This window comes from Ambystoma mexicanum, chromosome 2q, assembly GCF_040938575.1.
Source record: "Ambystoma mexicanum isolate Mex_15411 chromosome 2q, UKY_AmexF1_1, whole genome shotgun sequence".
NCBI lineage: Eukaryota > Metazoa > Chordata > Amphibia > Caudata > Ambystomatidae > Ambystoma > Ambystoma mexicanum.
In genome coordinates this window covers 1003620254-1003639705 of record NC_090924.1, presented here as the reverse complement: position 1 = coordinate 1003639705, position 19452 = coordinate 1003620254, and positions in this window count along the sequence as shown.

Here is a 19452-nt window from a genome sequence, read left to right as displayed (position 1 = left end):
GGTCAGGCTCCGGGCCCCCAAGTCTGGAACAAACTCTGTTCCCAGTCCGCGAGACATCTGTTCTCAGTACATGTCTACTGTGCCCCAACCAATTGCAACTATGTGTCTGCGTATTACAATAGTATGAAGATGACTAATGCCATGAGAGCGCTCCATTCCCATTGTGTAAGGCAGTGGTATTCAAACTGTGGGTCGCGACCCCCTAGGGGTCCGCGGGTGCATCCCAGGGGGGCCCTGAGAGCTCAGCATGAAAAAAGATTTTTATTTATTTTTTTTTTTTTTAGATTGGAAGAAATGGGCAGGGGTGGCCCACATGGGCGGGCTGAAGCATGAAACTGTCTCAGGCAACAATGAAAAAGTGGCCCACAGTTGTAAATGGATATTCATTCCTTTAGTCACAGACTGGGCCTCATTACTACTATGGCGGACCAGTAACAACGGTGCTGGTAAGCTACCGGCACCGTTGCTACCGTTCCGCCATAGTAAGAGTTGTGCTCGTGGGTGCTTGACAGCCCCCGCCAGGTCTGACCTCAGCTCGTCGGATGCACCAGCACCGTTATTAACGGTGCCGGTGCATCCGAGCTCCCCCTTCCCATTTGAGCCATATGGGGCTCAAATGGGAATGGGGATCTACCGGCACCTTCGAAAGGGCAATTATCATGTCCGCCTAACTCGGCATGACCTAGTAATTGCCCATTCGCGGGTGCCAGACCCGGATGCAACTCCAGTGGCAGCCGTGCCGGTTTTACCGGCACAGCTACCGCCAGAGTAGTTATGAAGCCCACTGTTTCAATAGTACCCAAAGGGGTGCTTTGTGTTAAAATGTAAGTAAATTGTGATATATTCAGCAACAATGGTCAACATTACTAACTGCATAGTGGCCCCTCACCCATTATGGAGGAGCTAAGGAGCCAGCCCAGTGAAACAGTGAGCACTCCCTCAGCTGCTTTATCCAGCTAATGGAGTGCTCCTGGGCTGGCTGAACTGTCAAAGGGAAACACTGTTTCCCTTTGACAGTTCAGTTTAGTTCCCCAGCCGCACATGCTCACTGAGCCATGCAAGTGCTGGGGCGTTTTGCTTCGCCAGCATTGCATAGCTCATTGGAAATGCTGGCTGGGGCACTGCATGTCTGTATGTCCGAGGGGGAGCTCCTGCGCCTCCTCGCACATACGGACAGAGCAGCTGGAGCAGCACCCACACACAGGCCAATGCAGAAGGTACGTTTATGTTCATTGTTTTTATTTAAACATGTGTATGGATGCGTTATGAGTGAGTGTATGGTGATGGATGCTCATGTGAATGATAGAGTGATTGCTGTATGAATGTGCAGCGCCTTGCATATACACATAATCATGTTCATTGTGTTAGGACCAGTGGGGCCCAGGGGACAGGGATGGTATCTTTTTACCGGACATCTATCATTCAAAACCCTCTGCCTTGTCCACAAGGCTTTCTGGGGCCTCGGTCCAAAATACCTTCAGCTATTCCTCCGCAAATACCTCCCCTCTCGAGCTCTTCACCCCTCTACCTCCAACTCCCTCAGGGTCAGTCGTTTATCAAAGAAACGAGCTGGGGGTAGATCTCCGTCTTCGGCTGGGGCCTCCCTCTGGAACAGCGCCCTGCCACTCTAAAACTTGAGGAGAACCATCTTTCTTCCTGCACTTATCAGACCTACCCTGTCTGCTGCCTTAAACGTAGCACTTGCAAATTGCTGGCTGCACTACCACTGTTTGTTGCCTTTATTATTTATTTATTGTTATTTATCTGTTTCTCCTCTGCTTCGCACTTTCCACTTCTCCCCCCTTCCATGCACTTTTCCCCTCACACTTGCGCGTTCTCAATGTCACTGGGCCTAGTAAGATCGCTGTTTTATTCTCCTCTGTTCCCCTCCCTTGCCTTGTCACGCTCTGAAACACTTGTGTACGAGCGCAATAGAAATAAAATATCAATGCCTGCCCCCTGGACTCCCAGCAACAATTGCAAACTGTTTGGCTCTTTACCCATTTTTTGTTAAAAGTATGCTCTACAATGCAACATTTTAACCTATTATTTAAAAAAAAATTCACAGGGGGAAACCCCCCGAACTTCCCCTTAATGCCCCTCCACTTAAAAAAGATTCACCAGCCGCCACTGGCCCTCAGACTGTGTTGGGAACGGGATGGGGGAACCGAGGGACTATGGTGGGAGCACAATGGGCGGGAACCATGGGATAGTGATGGGAGCAGAGTGGGGAGAGCCCTGGGTGTGTGATGGGGTGGGGAGAGACCAGCGACTGGGTAGGAGTGGGATGAGGGAGCCCAGCGACTTTGATGGGAGCAGGTGACGGCGCGCAATATATACTGTCCATTTGGCATTTCTGGGGGGTCCCGACCTGCCCAAATTTTGCTCAGGGGGGCCCTGGCCAAAAAAGTTTGAAGACCACTGGTGTAAGGGGTCTGGAGGTAACAATTATGTTGCAAGTGGCTGTCCAGCTGTGGGGGTGCTGCTCGTTCCAGCCTCTGCGTCTTGGCCTGTTCACAGCTTGGCCGAGTCACGTTGTCGGAGACCACTCTTATAGGCTTAATTGCTTCAAATTAACGTGTGTTTGTGTGGAATATTCCCTGCTGCTGCCGAAGTCACCTTGGCTCGGGATGTGGAATGCAGCTTCGCAACATTGTGTCCTTGGCAGTCTGCTGCTCACGCCAAGGTTTATTCTGCTAGCTCAGCACCTCGCGATTTGGGATTTTTTTTTAGATCATTGCGGCCTACTGTACTCTCCTGAGGCCTGCTCTGGCTTCCGTTAGGGAGTCGTCATAATAGGTTAGTGAGAGCTTTACGGTTGGTCAGGTCCATTGGGTGCTCCTGCCCTTCCATAGGGTTAGTTGGGTGTAAGCATCTGTAAAGGTATACACAAGCTCTTCCTTGTGTCTTGCATTTCTGCAGTGCTACAGCGAGCCTAATGACAGAATAATAAACGTGCTGGTAGTGTAGATGTCACAGTCCTCTATCTCATGAACTATATGTGTTCTTCGTGTAGATTGGTGTGTGTGTGTTTGTGAGTTGCGCGGATTACGTGTGTGCTTCGTGTCTAACGGAGCTATGTCGTCGGGATGTCTCTAATGACCTGCATCATGCCGGCTTTAGTTCAATGTTTTTAGTCAAGTCGATACATGCGGCTTCCCCAACTCTGTCCTGTGTTTCTTTGTCCATTCTAGGCAGAGTTTGCATTGTAGCAGGAGCATATGGTCAGCCGGCAGGGTACCTTTCGCGGTAGTTGTCCACCGCTGGGGCAGTGGGGATTGGCATGAGTTCATAAAATCAGCGGCCATGTTGTTGCTGGTACCTCTTCCGGTTAGGGGTTCGTCCAGGACTGAGGGTCTGCTCGGATTTTCCCTCTTCAAAAGTAAATAGTGAACGTTGACTTGAAGTGGTCCTGTGGTGGTCTTTAATGAAAGCCACACAAATTCAAAAGACTCCGACATCTGAAAGTGGTCCGAGCCCGATTGAGCGAGACCCGAAGTGTGTTAAGTAAGCTTGGGAAAGGGAGCACCCTTGCAACTTTGTGTAAACTGTATCATGAGAGATCTGAGCCTGGCAGAGGGGGACCTACGAAAACAGTGTGGTGAAAGGTCTGAGCCTGGCAGAGGGGGACCTACGACAACAGTGTGGTGAAAGTTCTGAGCCCGGCAGAGGGGGACCTTTCTGAACGTTTTGGTTGAAACATTATTGAGAAAGGAACTTTAAACGTGGAAAGCCAGGTGGGCCTTGATCCACGGTTTTGAACTGTGCACTTTGTTTGAAGCCGAGCCAGAAAGGATCACCTTACTCTGTGAAGACTATTGTGGGGACAAGAGCTGGTTCAGCCACATTATCATTTGAACACTGATGTTTCCTTTTCCATACATTTTCTCCTTTTTACACTTTTTGTACAAGTGATAGAGCAGGCATTAGGTTTTGTTAGCATAGACTATTTTGATTTGACAGGCTCCCCTAGGACTGTTTGGTTTATTGTCTGATGGTCAAGTCTACTCCTATCTTAGTTATAGGGAAGACTAGGAGTTTCTCCAACCCCAACATTTTCAATAAACGTTTTACAGGTAGTATCCATTGTGTCAGTGTCAATACTTGTGATACCAATGCCTTCCCTACATATGGTGTTAGGCGTGGGATCTGATTCAATTGATAACAATTGTGAACACATGCTGGTAATTGTCATTCCATCAGAAGGAGAGAATAGGATTATTGAAGTCCTTGATTCTGATCGAATATCCACTATTAAGGAGATGTTATTCTCCCAACTTCAAATTCCAGTTAACCAACAGGATATATTTTTCAAAACCCAGGTACTATTAGACACCCTTCCGATAGCCCATTATCAAATACAACAGTGGGACCTAATAGTCTTAAAAGTCAGACCCTTCCATATATTTATTAGACCTAGTGCCTTAAACCTACCTTTGCCGAACCTTTTGTTTTTGGTTTCAAACTACCTTCATCGAAGTCAAGTTCGGAAGGGTCAGACAATTTCAAAACCTTCTCTGAGGAGGTTGAGATCCTTTTCTTTTCAGAGTTTGAAAGCCAAACAAAGGGAACTCTTACCCCTACTGAAAATATGACTGATATTGAAGCAGTCGTAGCTCAACTGGAGGCCAATCAAAATTCAGGGCGAGGCTCGCCTTCAGGAAAATGTGACGAGATAAGTTGAATTAGAAGCAATACCCCTATTACCTCAATGGATACCACAACCCTACCAGGAAGGTGAAGACTTAGGGAATTTTTGGGAGAATTTCGAATGATTGGTTGAACAACTCGAATGGGTAGAAAACCGAAAAAAATGCTAATTGGGAACCTGCTAAAAGGCGAATTACAAACCGCCTGTCAGTTGCTTAATCTAACCTTGGGAGATATCTTCATATCCATCAAGGAAGGACTCCTTAAAAGAGTAGGTCAGACCAGTAATATTTATCTACAAAAACTCAGGTCCATCAGATCAAACCCCGGTGAGACCCCTCCTGATGTAGGAGAACGTATTAAAAAGATTGTTGCCCTATGGGTCAGCAATAAAACACTGGAGTTAGTAGAAAATGTTTTTACATATAAGGAGAAAGTCTGATATTTTTATGGGTGTAATTCACCTCTCTTACCACAACACACTAGTATCAAATATTACAAAACTTTATTACAATTCATTATATTTCATAAAACAATCAATGTAATACAAACTACCCATTGATAGGGAATAGGCCATTAGTAGTGTGGCATAGGAATCAGAGTGTGAGATGTACACACAGTGTAAGATCCTTACGGAATATTTGCAAACATTACTCACTTATGGTGTTAAAACTTGTGTGGTTTTTAAACATAATGGTCTTATGTACTATGATCATTTTTTATGATTGTTTTATGAAATATAATGAATTGTAATAAAGTTTTGTAATATTTGATACTAGTGTGTTGTGGTAAGAGAGGTGAATTACACCCATAAAAATATCAGACTTTCTCCTTATATGTAAAAATGTACGCTCACAGAAGCGAGAGGTCTGTTTCATCCCTTTCTGTGACTCAGAACCGTGGAGAATAGAGTTAGTAGAAAATGATCATCTTGGAACAGTTTATCAACTCATTACCTCCTTTTCTACATAAAGCTATATTACAATTGAATCGACCCACTCTTAACCAGGCTATTGAAACTGCCGAAAACCATTCAGATGCTGTAAAACATTTCCATTCCTTCCATAAAAATGAAGATAGAAAGGATCAAAAACCACCCTGCCGCTCTCAAACCCTGACGTTAGAACAAGAAGGACTCTCTAAAATCTGAGGATGGACCCTGCGAGAAAAGTTAGAAACAGAAAAATCTGACACTAAGATTAAAGAAGAATTAAGGAGAGAGGAACCCAGAGGCAGTAAGACAACAAGTCCCATCTGTTTCTCATGTAGAGAAACAGGTAATTTAGCTCTGTATTGTCCCAAACATCAAAAGGGGGAGCCTATGGAAATAGGCTGCTTAAGAGGAGAGAAATGGTAAGAACAAGAGGAGGATCCAGAAAACTTTAGCATATGTGTATGCCGATCAACAGTAGATTTTACGTCTGAAAAAGCTCTGGTGACTGGGCGCATAGTAAAAGCCTTAGTTGATTGATTCTGGCAGTAAAACAAACCATAAGAGCCAATTCGATCCCTTCAGCAGATCTAGAACATGCAACCATGGATAGAGTCACCTGTGTACATGGAGACACAGTCAGACTGATTAATGCCTACAGACCCTTTCTATCCCAAGACAGCTGCCTAACCATTGCACGTGCAATCAATGGCCCCAGGCTTGACTACTGCAATGTCCTATTTGCTGGCACCTCATCCCAATACATGCATAAGATCCAAACCATCCAGAATAATGCCCTCCAAGCTGCGCTCAACATCCCTAAGCGGGATCACATCTCTGGCATCAGGAGAGCGGTACACCGGCTGCTCATCTGCCAACTAATCAATTTCAAAACCATGTCCATTACTCACAAGAGCCTGTCTAACACTGCTCCTCCCTACCCATCCCAGAAAATCATGAAAGCGCACTCATCAAGACCCACCAGGACTCCTTATGCACATCGACTCCATCAACCCAAAGTCAGACGCATCAAAGCTGGAGGCTTCAGCTTCCCCTTCATTGCAGCCAAACAATGAAACTCTCTAACTCCCTCCCTGAGAGCTGAACCCTCCTACTGGGTATTCCGGAGAGCCCCAAAAACCTGGTTGGTTGCCTAGGCTTGATGTTTGTCTGCCTGCTTTCATTGTTTCCCTACCTACTATGTTTAACCTCTCATCTGCAAGTAACAGGTCACTGTAACATAGACTCTATGCCTATGGGTTGCTGTGCACTTTATAAATGAATAAATAAATAAATAAATAAAATAACGAAATCTATCCACGAGTACCGGTGTACATTAACATCAGGGGAAAGTCCCGGCTACTATTATCAGCCATTATCCCTGGCTTTCCGGAAGAGGTTATTATTGTCACGTCGCCCGCCTTGGGGTCCACTTGCCTGAAGCGGCGCGCCCCATCCTGGAGGATGTACCCGCGCTTTCGCTTGGGGGTTCCAGGGTTGTCCTGGTCCTCGGGCGCTTCCGGGTTCCCTGGGCATGCTGGTCTGCGCATGCGCGGGCGGCCGTATCGCGTTCTCCGCGCATGCGCACTGCACGGGGCACTCGGTTTGGACAGCCTTGCAGTCCACGCCTCTCTCCAGGCTAACCAACGCCTGGGAGACAGCACGGCTTGCGTTCCAAGCCTCCCAGGTGTTGGTAGCCCTATTTAGGGAGCCCGGCCATTCATTCATACCGCGTCTCAACGCGGTTTGAATCGGATCGTGTTTCCTCGCCGGTTCCTTGTGCCTTCCTTACCTGTTACCTGATTCCCGTTCTTTCTTGTTCCTGGTACCCTCCTGGTACAACCCGTGGTTGTGTTGTCCTGTCCTCCCTTCTCCTTGTCCTGTGGTTGGGGCTCCCTTTTCCTTCCTTCTGAGTTGGGTGGTTCCCCTTCTGTTCCTTTCAGTTGGCTCTTGCCCTTTGTACCTTGCCCTCCTTGTGAGCCAACCACTACCGTCCACTGCCGGATCCAGCCTCCTACAACTTCCACTGTGACCTGATCCTTGGGCCTTCCATCTTCCGGATCCAGTCTTCCTTGGGACTCAGTATCGTCATCTGGAAAGGCTCCCCCTGTCAGTGCTTGCACTGTCCTGACGCCACGCTAATCAGGGGAGAGCGCACCCGTGGCGTTGGGAGCTGGTTCACCTCCAACCCGGTTCCACTCGGGCGGGAGCTGGGCTGGCTTCCCGCATCATCAACCACATCTCCGCAGGACTCCTGACAGCATGGCATCATCTTCAAGGTCCTCAACCGGACGAACAGGTACGCAACGTCCTCGTGACGCAGTCTATAACAATTATAGGAAGAGACTTTCCAGAATTCTCCACCCTTCTTCAAGAGCCTCCTTCCTCATCTAGAGAATTTACGCCACAAGATCAATGGCAGTCTGATTTCTATTCCCAGACATCCCTGGTATGGGAATGGCTGGAAACAGAGCCTCATAAAGACATTAGTTATGTCATATCTCCTCAATCCCAGTTCATGGGCTACTCAGAGGGAACTAAGGTTAACATACAGACCCGACCAGCACAGCCAGAGAGAAATTATGTGGATATGTGACGGTACCTGGATAGAGTTTCCACTTGACCTCTCCAGTATCCTCAGACTAGAGAACTTCAGAGAGGAACAAACCTATCCACCTTGCATAGGGAAAGGGTATGTCAGAAACCAAGGGGTATCTCCCCCACTAGTCCTCGAGGACTTGTCATCAAGGTAGCGAGGACATGGCCACTGCTTTTGGATCCAGTTCTTGGGGGTAGACCAGTGCTGCAGGATGACATGGGTGAGGGTCTTCAGGGAGTGGGGGTGAGATAGCCGATGGTGAGATGTGGTATTCCCCCTTTTTTTTCTTCATCTAACCCATCCTAAACACTGGGCCGAGGAAGAGGGTGACTGGGAGTAACCAGACTAACTCTCCCACATTGCACTGGACATGTTCCGTTAATCGGGTCAGGCACTTTACCCTAAGTGCATACACCTGATACCAATTAGCTCTCCTCACAAGTATAAAGGCAACACCTAAAGACACACTCTGAGCAAGGCGTAACATGAGAACGAGCAGAACTTCCAGGACAAAGGCACACCTCCTGGAGCAGAGTAACGGACCAAAGGTCGAGAGCAGCAGGCTGAAAACTCCAAGCCTTCCCTACTGAAGGTCGCTGCCTCCGACAGACTGCGAAAGACACGTGGAGAAGGCCAGATCCCACAAGTGAAGATTTCATTGTGTTTCAAGGACACCAGGGACCCTCCCTGGTGAACGGCAGATTTGGGGAGGCGTGGTCAAGCCTGTGGTAATAACCTAGACTCGAAAATTGGAAAACGCAAAACAAGAAAGAAGCGCTCGCAGCCGGTGAGTTGGCAAGTTACCTGAGAGACCGGTGTGTTAAAGTGAATTAAGTAGCAACATCAAATCACAAGTGAAGGCTGCAAGCATATGGATGAGACGCAAAGGAAGGCAGACCAGTGAATGAACTTTAAAGTAAAATACAGCTGCAAGATCAGCGATACTAAGTAACGGAGTGGTCAGGTGAAATGAAGTAGCCAATTAGAAAGTCTCAGTGAAAGGTGCATTGTTTGAAGCTAAAGGGCGAACAAACAGCAAAAGTGAAAGTAAATAATGAACATTGAGTCGAAGGTGTCCTGCAGTGGTCTGTAACTAACGCCACGCTCATTCTAAATACTTTGATATCCAAAAGTGGTCCGAGCCCGATTGAGAAAGACCCGAAGTGTGTTATGCTTTGTGAAGGGAGCCCTCTTGCAACTTTGTGTGAACTGTATCATGAGAGTTCTGAGCCTGGCAGAGGGGGGCCTGCGAGAACAGTGTTGTGAAAGGTCTGAGCCCGGCAAAGGGGGACCTACAAGAACAGTGTGGTGAAAGTTCTGAGCCAGGCAGAGGGGGACCTTTGTGAATGTTTTGGTTGAAACATTATTTTGAAAGTCAGAGAAAGGAACTTTAAATGTAGAAGGCCAGGCGGGCCTCGATCCATGATTTTGAACTGTGTACTCTGTTGGAAGCTGAGCCAGAGTGTGTCATCCTGCCTACAAGGATCACCTTACCACGTGAGGCTTATTGTGGGGAGGAAAGCTGGTTCAGCCACATTATCATTTGAACACTGACATTTCCTTTTGCATATATTTTCTCCTTTTTACACTGTTTGTACAAGAGATAGGGCAGGCATTAGATTTTGTTAGCATAGGCCATTTTGATTTGACACCCTCCACTAGGACAGTTTGGTTTATTGTTTGATGGTCAAGAATACTCCCATCTTAGATATAGGGCAGAACAGGATTTTCTCCAACCCCAAAATTTTCAATAAAGGTTTTACAAATTGTATCCATTGTGTCACTGTCATTACGTGTGATACCATGCCTTGCCTACAGTCCTTACTTGTGGGTTGTACTGAAATTCAGCTTCGAAGCCGAATGGTTTCCCCTACATAGTGCATTGAGTGCTGCTTTTGCTGCGTGCCTGGAGTCATTCAGGCATGTTATGTTTGTCCCTTAGGGAGATCATTGGGCAGATTCTGCTGTCATTTATTTGGTTGAGTGCCGGCAGAGATAAGGTGTGGAGGTGTGGGGAAGGTCGCTGCCCTTCATGTACTTGACAGACTTTCATCTGGTGGTGTGCTGGGGAGGGATGAGCTGAGGCAAAGCTCTCAGTATTTTCGATGTATCTTTGGTCTGCCCTGTATTTTGCAGGTGGGAACCACTGCACTCGAATGGTAGTTCATTAGGTTGCTACTGAGGGTGGTGTTTTCTGTGTGCACTTTTTGGTTTGCTGATGACCTGTTTGAGGAATCTGGGGGCACTGGCGAAGCTGGTGTTTCTCATTCCTTTCCACCTACCAGGTGCTCTGAAAATGATAGCATATTCCCTCAGCATGGAACTTGGCTCCTGTCATGGCTGGGAGCTCCAGGAGTCTCAACTCTGCCAGATTTTCTTTTGCTGTGGCCCCCCGGAAATGTACCTCTCCGCCACCCTCACATTAGCAAGAGGTGTGTGGCCATTGCCAGCAGGTTGCCTCATCCGGAGAGCCTGGGAGAGGCCTTCAGATCCCCCTGGGAGGGGAAGTTCCTCTATGCCTTCCTCCATAATCCTCTGGTGGCCTGGTTGTTAAATGCCTTCAGACTATTAGTGCAAATCGATATAAGTAGCCCCTGCCCCGGCGAGATGTTCCTGGTACTCTGACCTCCTCGCTCTGTCCTCCACTCTCCTGATGAAGCTGCCTCCTCGGTGCAATCTGCTTTCCAGGAATGGCGTTGCAGTGCTCCACCACGACCCGGCATCCCTGAACCTGACAGGGTGGCTCCTGTGCTCCTAGAATTTGGCGATATCCCTCTGCTTCGAGACTGCAAGGACATTCTATTTAGAGCACGTGCTTCTTTCACGCTTGCCTGTTACAGGAGTAAATGGACATGCTTTCCCCACTGGTGGTGTGTAGCGCAGGACCTAGACTCTTTTACCATTCAGCTAAAGGACATCTTAACATATCTGGTGTCGCTGGCTAGGTCGGGCCTCAAAGGGGCCCTCCTGAAACCACTCAGTGACAATAGAGTGAACAGAGAACTGACTCCATTCGAAACAATTCTGGACACACACACAGAGGGGCGAAAGGACTTATCACATGCATCTACAAAGCTCTCATTCAGGCAGATACAGCGAAAAAGAGCAATGCTAGGAAAGGTTGGGAAACAGATTTAGAAAGAGAATTAACCGAGGACCTATGGTCCAATATGTATGTATGAGCCCATAATCGTCTATCTCTAGCCAGTACAAATTACACGCCATCAAATTGGTTCACAGTATGATTTGTTGTGGATATCAAAGATATTCCCCTCAGGGAACCCACATTGCTGGTGGGGATTGGAAAGTAGTCTTGTTTTGGCATATGTGGTGGAAATGTGATCGAAGTCAACAATATTAGAAAGAGGTTTTGAGCTGGCTCTAGGAACTGGGGGTGTTTGCGAGTGAGCTAGACCCAACTTCTCTTTGGACTGCATAGGAACGAAAAGACTTGGCAAAGGCTTCCACAAATGACCCATTTTTTATTGATAGCGGCCACGGCCTGCATAGCATCTCACTAGAAGAAAAACGACATGCCCACGAGAGAGGAACGGTTGCCTCAAGCTTGGAACATATATGGCATGGAAAGATTAACCAGAGTGATCCATGAAACGCCAGCTGATGTGGAGCTATACTAGTATCCATCTGTACAGAAGTATAGAGATTAGAATATGTAAAGCAAAGAGAACCCCTAAAAGTGAATAGGAGACCCAGGATAGAATACAACATAGTTATGAAGAAATAGCCATCAATAAGAACAATGAATGTCGAGGACTGTCTCCTTGGCCTATATATGTAGAAATGTTGTTGGACTGCAATAAGAATACTCTGACTGTACATGAAAACAACAGAGAAGAGAGAACTAATATAATAAACACTCCGCTTCTTGGATGGGTGGGTAGGCAGTGGATTGTAAAAGGGAGACAATAAAGTTGTTTACTTATGGAAGACTTGAATTGTTATTGCTATTTCCTATTCTTTTTGGGAAAAAAGCTCACAATAAACATACCTTTGGGAAAACATATTTGCTATGAGGTGGCTGTATTTATAGCCATCACTAGAATGGACAGGGAGGAAAAAATCACTGTGTGTTGAACAGTGCGGCCATCAAGGGAACTTTGTCTACGATGTGTATGTTATTTCATCAACACAAATTTGTAAGTGGTACATTTGGTCGATAAATTTGGTAGTTGATTTTTGTTCTCTTTGAGCCTAGAGTTATCAAAGGGTCTGGCAAAAATCATTTTGCAAAATGATGAAAAGTATGAATTCAGAATATGGAAGTGTATTTTGTAAGGTATATCATGAACTAAGATCAAGAATAAGGACGAATGGGCTATGTTTATAGTCATCACATGACCAACAGCATGGACATAGAAAAGGGACAACCTGGTATTGAATAATGTAGTCATGTTGGCCTGTGTTGTTTACATTATTTTCACAATAATCTATAGAAGTCTAGACTTTTAGAAGGTGTACCTAAACAATCATCATGCAAGGTGATTAAAAATATGGATTAGCACATAGTATATGAGTGTATCGCTCACCTGTGTATTAGTCTCAAAGTTTGGCTCAACTTGATCAACTATAATGGAGTGCGATGAGGTTCTCTGCTTGTCTTTTATTCCTGTCTTGTCCATGGAGGATCGTAGAGGAATGGCCTGTCCACTACAGAGCCCAACATGTCGGCCTTAGTGTTTACAAGGCTAGACTACAGGGACCCCCGAAGGTAAGACCTTAAGGCGGAAAGGTCTATTAGGCCAAAAGAAAACCTGTGAAGTAAATATATCCTGGAGTACACCTGGATATTATGTATAATTTTGATGTTATTCTCTGGTTTGCAGAATTGCATGAAGCCAGTTTAAGTAACAGAAAACCTCTGCAGATTTGCCATTGGTTAGTATTGTTCCAGTAGAAGACTAGGAGTATTTTCCTGGACAAAGCAGAGGATGCCGTGGTATGAAGGAAGAGCGAGGCTCTGAGAATATATAATGCATAACGGGAGGAAAGCACAGCTATCAAAACGGTAATATAAAAAGAAAGCAGGGGGCGTGGAGACTGGCACCTGAAAAAGCAAAGGCCCAGGCTAGAGGAAGCGGAGGGAGGAGCAGGGCAAGAACAGTAAGAGGACAGAGAAAAGCACAGAAAAGGATACTGGCATCTTACCCAGGGTAAATCGGTGAAGCAGGGTTGCAATGCGACACCACGCGCATGCTAGGAAACCAAAGTGGACGCACAGTGTTATGTTGAAAACAACTAAACCGTCAAAAAAGGCAGAAAGAAATGTCGAGCCATACTAGTATGCACCTTCTTCCATCGACACCAGATAGAACAGTGCTGCATCATGACAGTATACCCCCTTCATCTCCGGGGGCTCCCAGGTTTCCAGGGGTGTGTTAAATGAAAGCTTTGAAGCAGAATGGGAGTGTGTAGGTGGGAACGGGTTCCCAGGATCTTTCAGAAACCGGATACCTCTTCCAGTGGACCAAGTACTGTAGTGTTCCTCTATGATACCGTGAATCACATATCTTGGAGACCTCATATTCATCTGGAAATTCCGATGAGAGAATAGTGACTGATTTCTTCTTTCTGTTGTAACTATCTACCTTATAAGATCACAATAAAGAAGAATGAAAGATGGGATTTATGCATTTCCAAGATTTAGGTAGGCATAGTCTAACAGCCACAGGAATGATCTTGGCTATCACCTCGTAGGGTCCTACATACCTCAATGACAACTTGGAAGGCGTGAATCCAGCAGGGAAGATGTTTAATGGAAAGCCATACTTTAGACCCTACATCCCATTCAGGACAGTGTCTTTGTCGTTTATCAGCATAATATGTGTTCTTCTGTTTGCTTTGTTCTAGGTTCTTGTAAGCCTCCTTATGGATTCTAACAATATTATCCAACAAGGAATCCACTGCAGGTACTCGAGAAGGAGGAACAACTGATTAGGGTACATGTTTAGGATGTAAACCCATAACACAATAGAAAGGACTCCTCTTGGTAGAGGTTTGAACTGAGTTGGTATAGGTGACCTCAGCAGTGGGTAATACGTCCACCCAATTGTCTTGTCTGGAAGAGGTGAAACAGCAGAGATATTGTTCCATGGTGCCTGTTCGTCTCTGGGTTATATCCAGAAGAGAGGGCTTTCTCAATACCTAATGATTTACACAAGGTCTTCCAGAACAAAGACGATTACTGCAATCCTCTGTGTGACAAAATGGTGATTGGAAGACCATGTAATCTAAATATGTCTCTAAGAAAAACTAAAGCCGTCTGTGGAGCAGTATGAAGTCCAGGAAGAGGAGAACAATGGGCCATTTTACTGAAGGAATCAATGGTTACCATAATGGTTGTAGAACCTTTTGAAGGGGGTAGATACGCTATGAAATCAGTAGAAATGTGTTCCCATGGAACCTTGGAAGTTGGTCTTGTTGAAGCAGTCCTGTCGTCTTAGTGATGGTATATTTTCCTTGTATACAGATGGGACAAGATAATACATATTGGGCCTCATTACGACCCTGGCGGTAAGTGAAAAACGATGGCGGTAAATGGTTACCGCCATCGTTTTCCGCCAGGTCCGATCATGACTCCTGACCGTAAACTACGATGCCAATAGCGGCATCGTAGTTAACGCTGCCGCTAACTGCGCTAAGGGTGCGCGCACGCGACCGGCCACACCGTACTTAGCGCCATGGCGGAAAGGTACGCAAATGCCGACCCAAGCGGACATGCACCTAACGCCATCACCGAGGCCGCTAAGTACCTTACCGCCATGGTGCAAATAACGCCATCGCGAACCAACCGTAAAGGGCCAATTCAAGTGAATGCAGCTGCCACAGGTGCACAGAAACAGCACAGGTGAAGGCAATACAGACTCAGGGGAGTACAAAAAGAGCACACCCCACCCCTACCCACACCCAGTCACACTCCACAATGATGGCAATACGACTAGCAATGTTGGGGCTGGAGGACCTGATAGCAATGCATGTGCTACTACAACAGCAACAACAACAACAACAGGCAGCACAGAGGAGACGCAGGAGGAGAAGGAGGGCAAGGCAGGCCCAGCAAGCCCCACCAGCACAGCCAGTGCCACCACGCAGGCAGCCCCCAATCCCACGCATCAGAGCCAATCCAAACAACCTCACTGCTGAGCAGATCCACACCCTGTACCGTTTGGACCGGGACACCATCACCGCCATCGTAGACATGACACACGACGACATCGTCAGCATGATAGAAAGTCCAACCGCCACCCCCCCCCTACTGAAGGTAGTGGCTGTACTCCACTTCCTTGCCACAGGCACCTACCAGCACACAGTGGGGCACCTGCATGGCATTTCACAACCATTATTCTCACGAACACTCATCCAAGTGCTCGATGCCCTCCTCAAGCACACAGACGACCACATCTCATTACCACGGACTGCCCAGGAGATTGCAAACACCAAAGTGGGTTTCCATGCACTAGCCAGCATACCCGGTTGCATTGGTGCCATCGACTGCACCCATGTGGAATTGGTGGTTCCACGTGCCATGGAGGTACCGTACCGCAACCGGAAACAGTTCCACTCTATCAACGTGCAAATGGTCTGTGACTCCAACAAGATCATCACACATTGTTGTGCCCGATTCCCCGGATCAACCCATGATTCAATGGTCCTGAGGAACTCCACAATACCACGCTACATGGAGCGACATGCAGGCCCAAGATCCTGGCTACTCGGTGAGTGCAATGTCATGGAAGTGGGCATGGGAATGACGTACCAGTGCATACTCCACCTGGCAGAAAGGGGGGGGGGAAGATGCATACTCCACCTGGCAGAAAGGGGGGGGGAGATGCATACTCCACCTGGCAGAAAGGGGGGGGGGAAGATGCATACTCCACCTGGCTGTGAGTAACACAGAGAACGGATACAGAGGAAGGGCACTCACAATGCACAAAACCCCTCTGCATACATAGGGTGATGGCATGCAAAACAGGCCATGGCAGCAATGAGCATATACAGGTTGCATAGTGTGAATCAATTAGTGCATGTAGAAGTGAGCCAAGGTAACAGTTCCATGCCAGCCATGGTGGAACATCATGTTCCTGATCAGACAACATGACTGACACATACATTCTCGCCTACATACAGGTGATGCAGCCTATCCCCTGAAGAGGTGGCTCCTCACGCCAGTCCGGAACCCGCAGAACCAGCACGAGGAGGACTTCAACCGTGCACATACACGTACTCGTGTGGTCATAGAGCAGACATTCGGCCTCCTGAAGGCACGGTTCCGAAGCCTCAGCAGGTCTGGTGGGGCACTCCTGTATGGCCATGAGAAGGTGGCAAAGATCGTCATGGCATGTGTCATGCTGCACAATATGTGCGTCAGACGGAATGTGCCCCTGCCCCCTGACGCAGAACTGCAACCACCTGACGATGAGGATGAGGAGGGTGCAGATGGGGCGCCACCACATGGAGGAGGCGATGCACAGGAGGGGCGTGCCATGCGCCAAAGTATCATCGACCACTGCTTCTAGCACACACGGCTGGTGTTTATCGCATGGAGACTGCACTTGGGGCACTGTGTGTCTCTGGGACATGCACACTGTGGACTGTACACCAATAAAGCACACATACGCAATGAAAATGTCCACACATTTCTTTTTTTGAAAGAAAAAAGTGTATTGGAACTATGAACTGTCGTGTCACACCCCCTCCCACCTCCCCCCTGCACACACCAACACACCCCCTCCCACCTCCCACCTCCCCCCTGCACACCCCAACACACCCCCTCCCACCTCCCACCTCCCCCCTGCACACCCCAACACACCCCCTCCCACCTCCCACCTCCCCCCTGCACACCCCAACACACCCCATGTAGCTGTCAACAGATGCCTGTGGCCGTGTCCACAGGCCGTCACAAGCCCCCTCTCCCGGCACCTGGGGCACCCCTGGCTGTGGAGCGCAGGTTGCGTCCAGAACGGCGCACGGGGCTGCTCTGCGCAGAACTGGCAGTGGAGGATGTCCCTGGCTGCCCATGTGCATGCAGCTCCTGTCGTGTGTGGGTGAGGTCAGTGACCGCACGACGCAAGCCCGCAAGTTCGGCACAGATGTCCCTGGACATGGCCTGCATGGCATCCCTCAGGGTGGCAGTGCTCCGCGCCACTTCCGCCCTTAGTGTCTCCGTGGCCTGTTCAATGCTGAACCTAGCCCCCACACATTCCGCGGCATGCTCATCCAGCATTGCGGACAGTTGATGCTGCCGCTGAGTGATGTCCTCGAGGGACGGCTGGCCGTGCTGGCCCATGGCCAGTGCAGGTGGAGTGATGGAGGGGCTGGTCCCCTCCTGTGGAGTGTGGACAGGGCATGGGGTGGAAGGCCACTCCTCTGCCTCAGTGTGCCCCTGTGTGTCGCCCTCATGGGGGCTGGCGTCTGAGAAACAGGGGGAATGTAGTTGGTCAGTGGGGCTTCTGACCTCCTGCTCCATGTCCGAGTCAGAACATGCAGCTGTTGCAGCTGTCTCCCCGATGTTGCTGCTGGCCGCTGACCCCCTGCCTTCTGTGGCATGCAATGTCGGTGGAGGTGGAGCAGCTGCTGCTGGCCTGCTGCCAACAGGGGTGCTTGCCGGTGGGTCCTCCGGTATGCCTGCAGTGGGACCTGCTTGTCGTGGGGTCTGCCTCACTGCAGCTGAGGTTGAGGGTGCAGGGAGGTTGTCGTTGGACTTCGCTCTCTTCGGCGCAGGGGTGTCCTGGTCCTCTGGGTGTGATTCTGTGCCTGTGGTGGAGCAAAGGTGGGAGGGCGTTATTGATGGGTCTACGGACTTCTGAATGACAATGGTTGACATTATTTTGGCCAGTGGATGAGGCAGATTTCAGGCAGTGCCATGCAGGTTGTCTCCTTTTGGTGTGGTATGTGGATGCAGGTATGCGGGTGCCAGCAGTGTATGCAGGGTGGTGCTCGCATGTGGCTATGGGCAGTATTGATTTGTGTTGCATTTACTCTCTAGGGCAACCTTGTGCTACACATGATTGGACTGCTGTGACTATGGCATGTCTTGTATGAGGCACCTACCTTCATCGCCTGATGTCGGGGCTCCCCTTTCCATCCCTCCAACGCCTTCGATGGATTCCATGCCGATGGTGGTAGCACAGATCTCCTCCCACGGTTGGAGTTTCAGGGGGGATTCCGACCCTCCACCGGTTCCCTGGGCAAGGTTGCGGTTTGCCGAGATGACGGCTCTGACCCGTATGCGCAGGTCATCCCAGCGCTTCCGGCACTGCTGTGGGGTGCGGGGTACGGTCCCCACCGCGCTGACGCGCTCAGCCACCAGGGCCCAGATGGCCTTCTTCTTCCTGATTGCTGTCCTGGTCATTTCAGGGGAGAATACAACACCTGCGTTGTCCTGCAGGGTCTCCGCTAGCATGCAGAGTTCCTCCCGGCTGAATCGCTCCTGGCGCTGGCGGTCACATGCCTTTTTCACAGATTTTGGCATTTTCGGGTACTTGGATGGGTGGGTGTTTGGTTGGGACAGGTGTCAGGGTTGGGTCTGGTGTTGTTTGGTAGGATGGCGATGGATTGTGTTTTTAAAGATGGCCGACGGGCTGCTTCCCGTTCCGGCGCGATGACGCTATTTCCGGTTTGGCCTTTTACGGCCGCCGCTAATTACGGTGGCCGTAAATTACGGTGGTCGTAATTTACGGTGGTCGTAAATTACGGTGGCCGCTACTTACGCTGGCGGAAGGGCACCTTGCTCGCTTAGCGATGACGGTAGGGGCCTTTTCCGCCATGGCGTTAATTGCATTACCGCCATGGCGTAATGCTCGTGCGCGATGGGTCGTGATGTGGCGCTCTTTACGCCATCGTCCCACGGCGTAAACGCTCATTACGCCATGGCGGTAATGACGGGCGATTACCGCCAGGGTCGTAATGAGGCCCATTCTCTTACATCTGTAGAAACAGAAGGCCACCAATAAAAGCATTTAACTATATCCAAGGTAGCTGCTATCCCTTTATGTCCAGCAGCCTTGGTGTCATGACAACAGAATAGAATATGTCTTTGTAGGGAAGAAGTGGGAATAACAAGAAGATTAGCACGAAATCACAAACCATCCTCCTTAGTGGCAGTTGCCTTGGGTGGTTCTGTTGTGGTATAGTCATATTTTATAGCAGCTTCTTTGACATATTCAAGAAAGGTGTTGGCAACACACACAAAGTTTTTATCTGCCAACATCTTTTCGTGTGTAGTCAGTGGATCTAACATACTGTCAAGACTTCT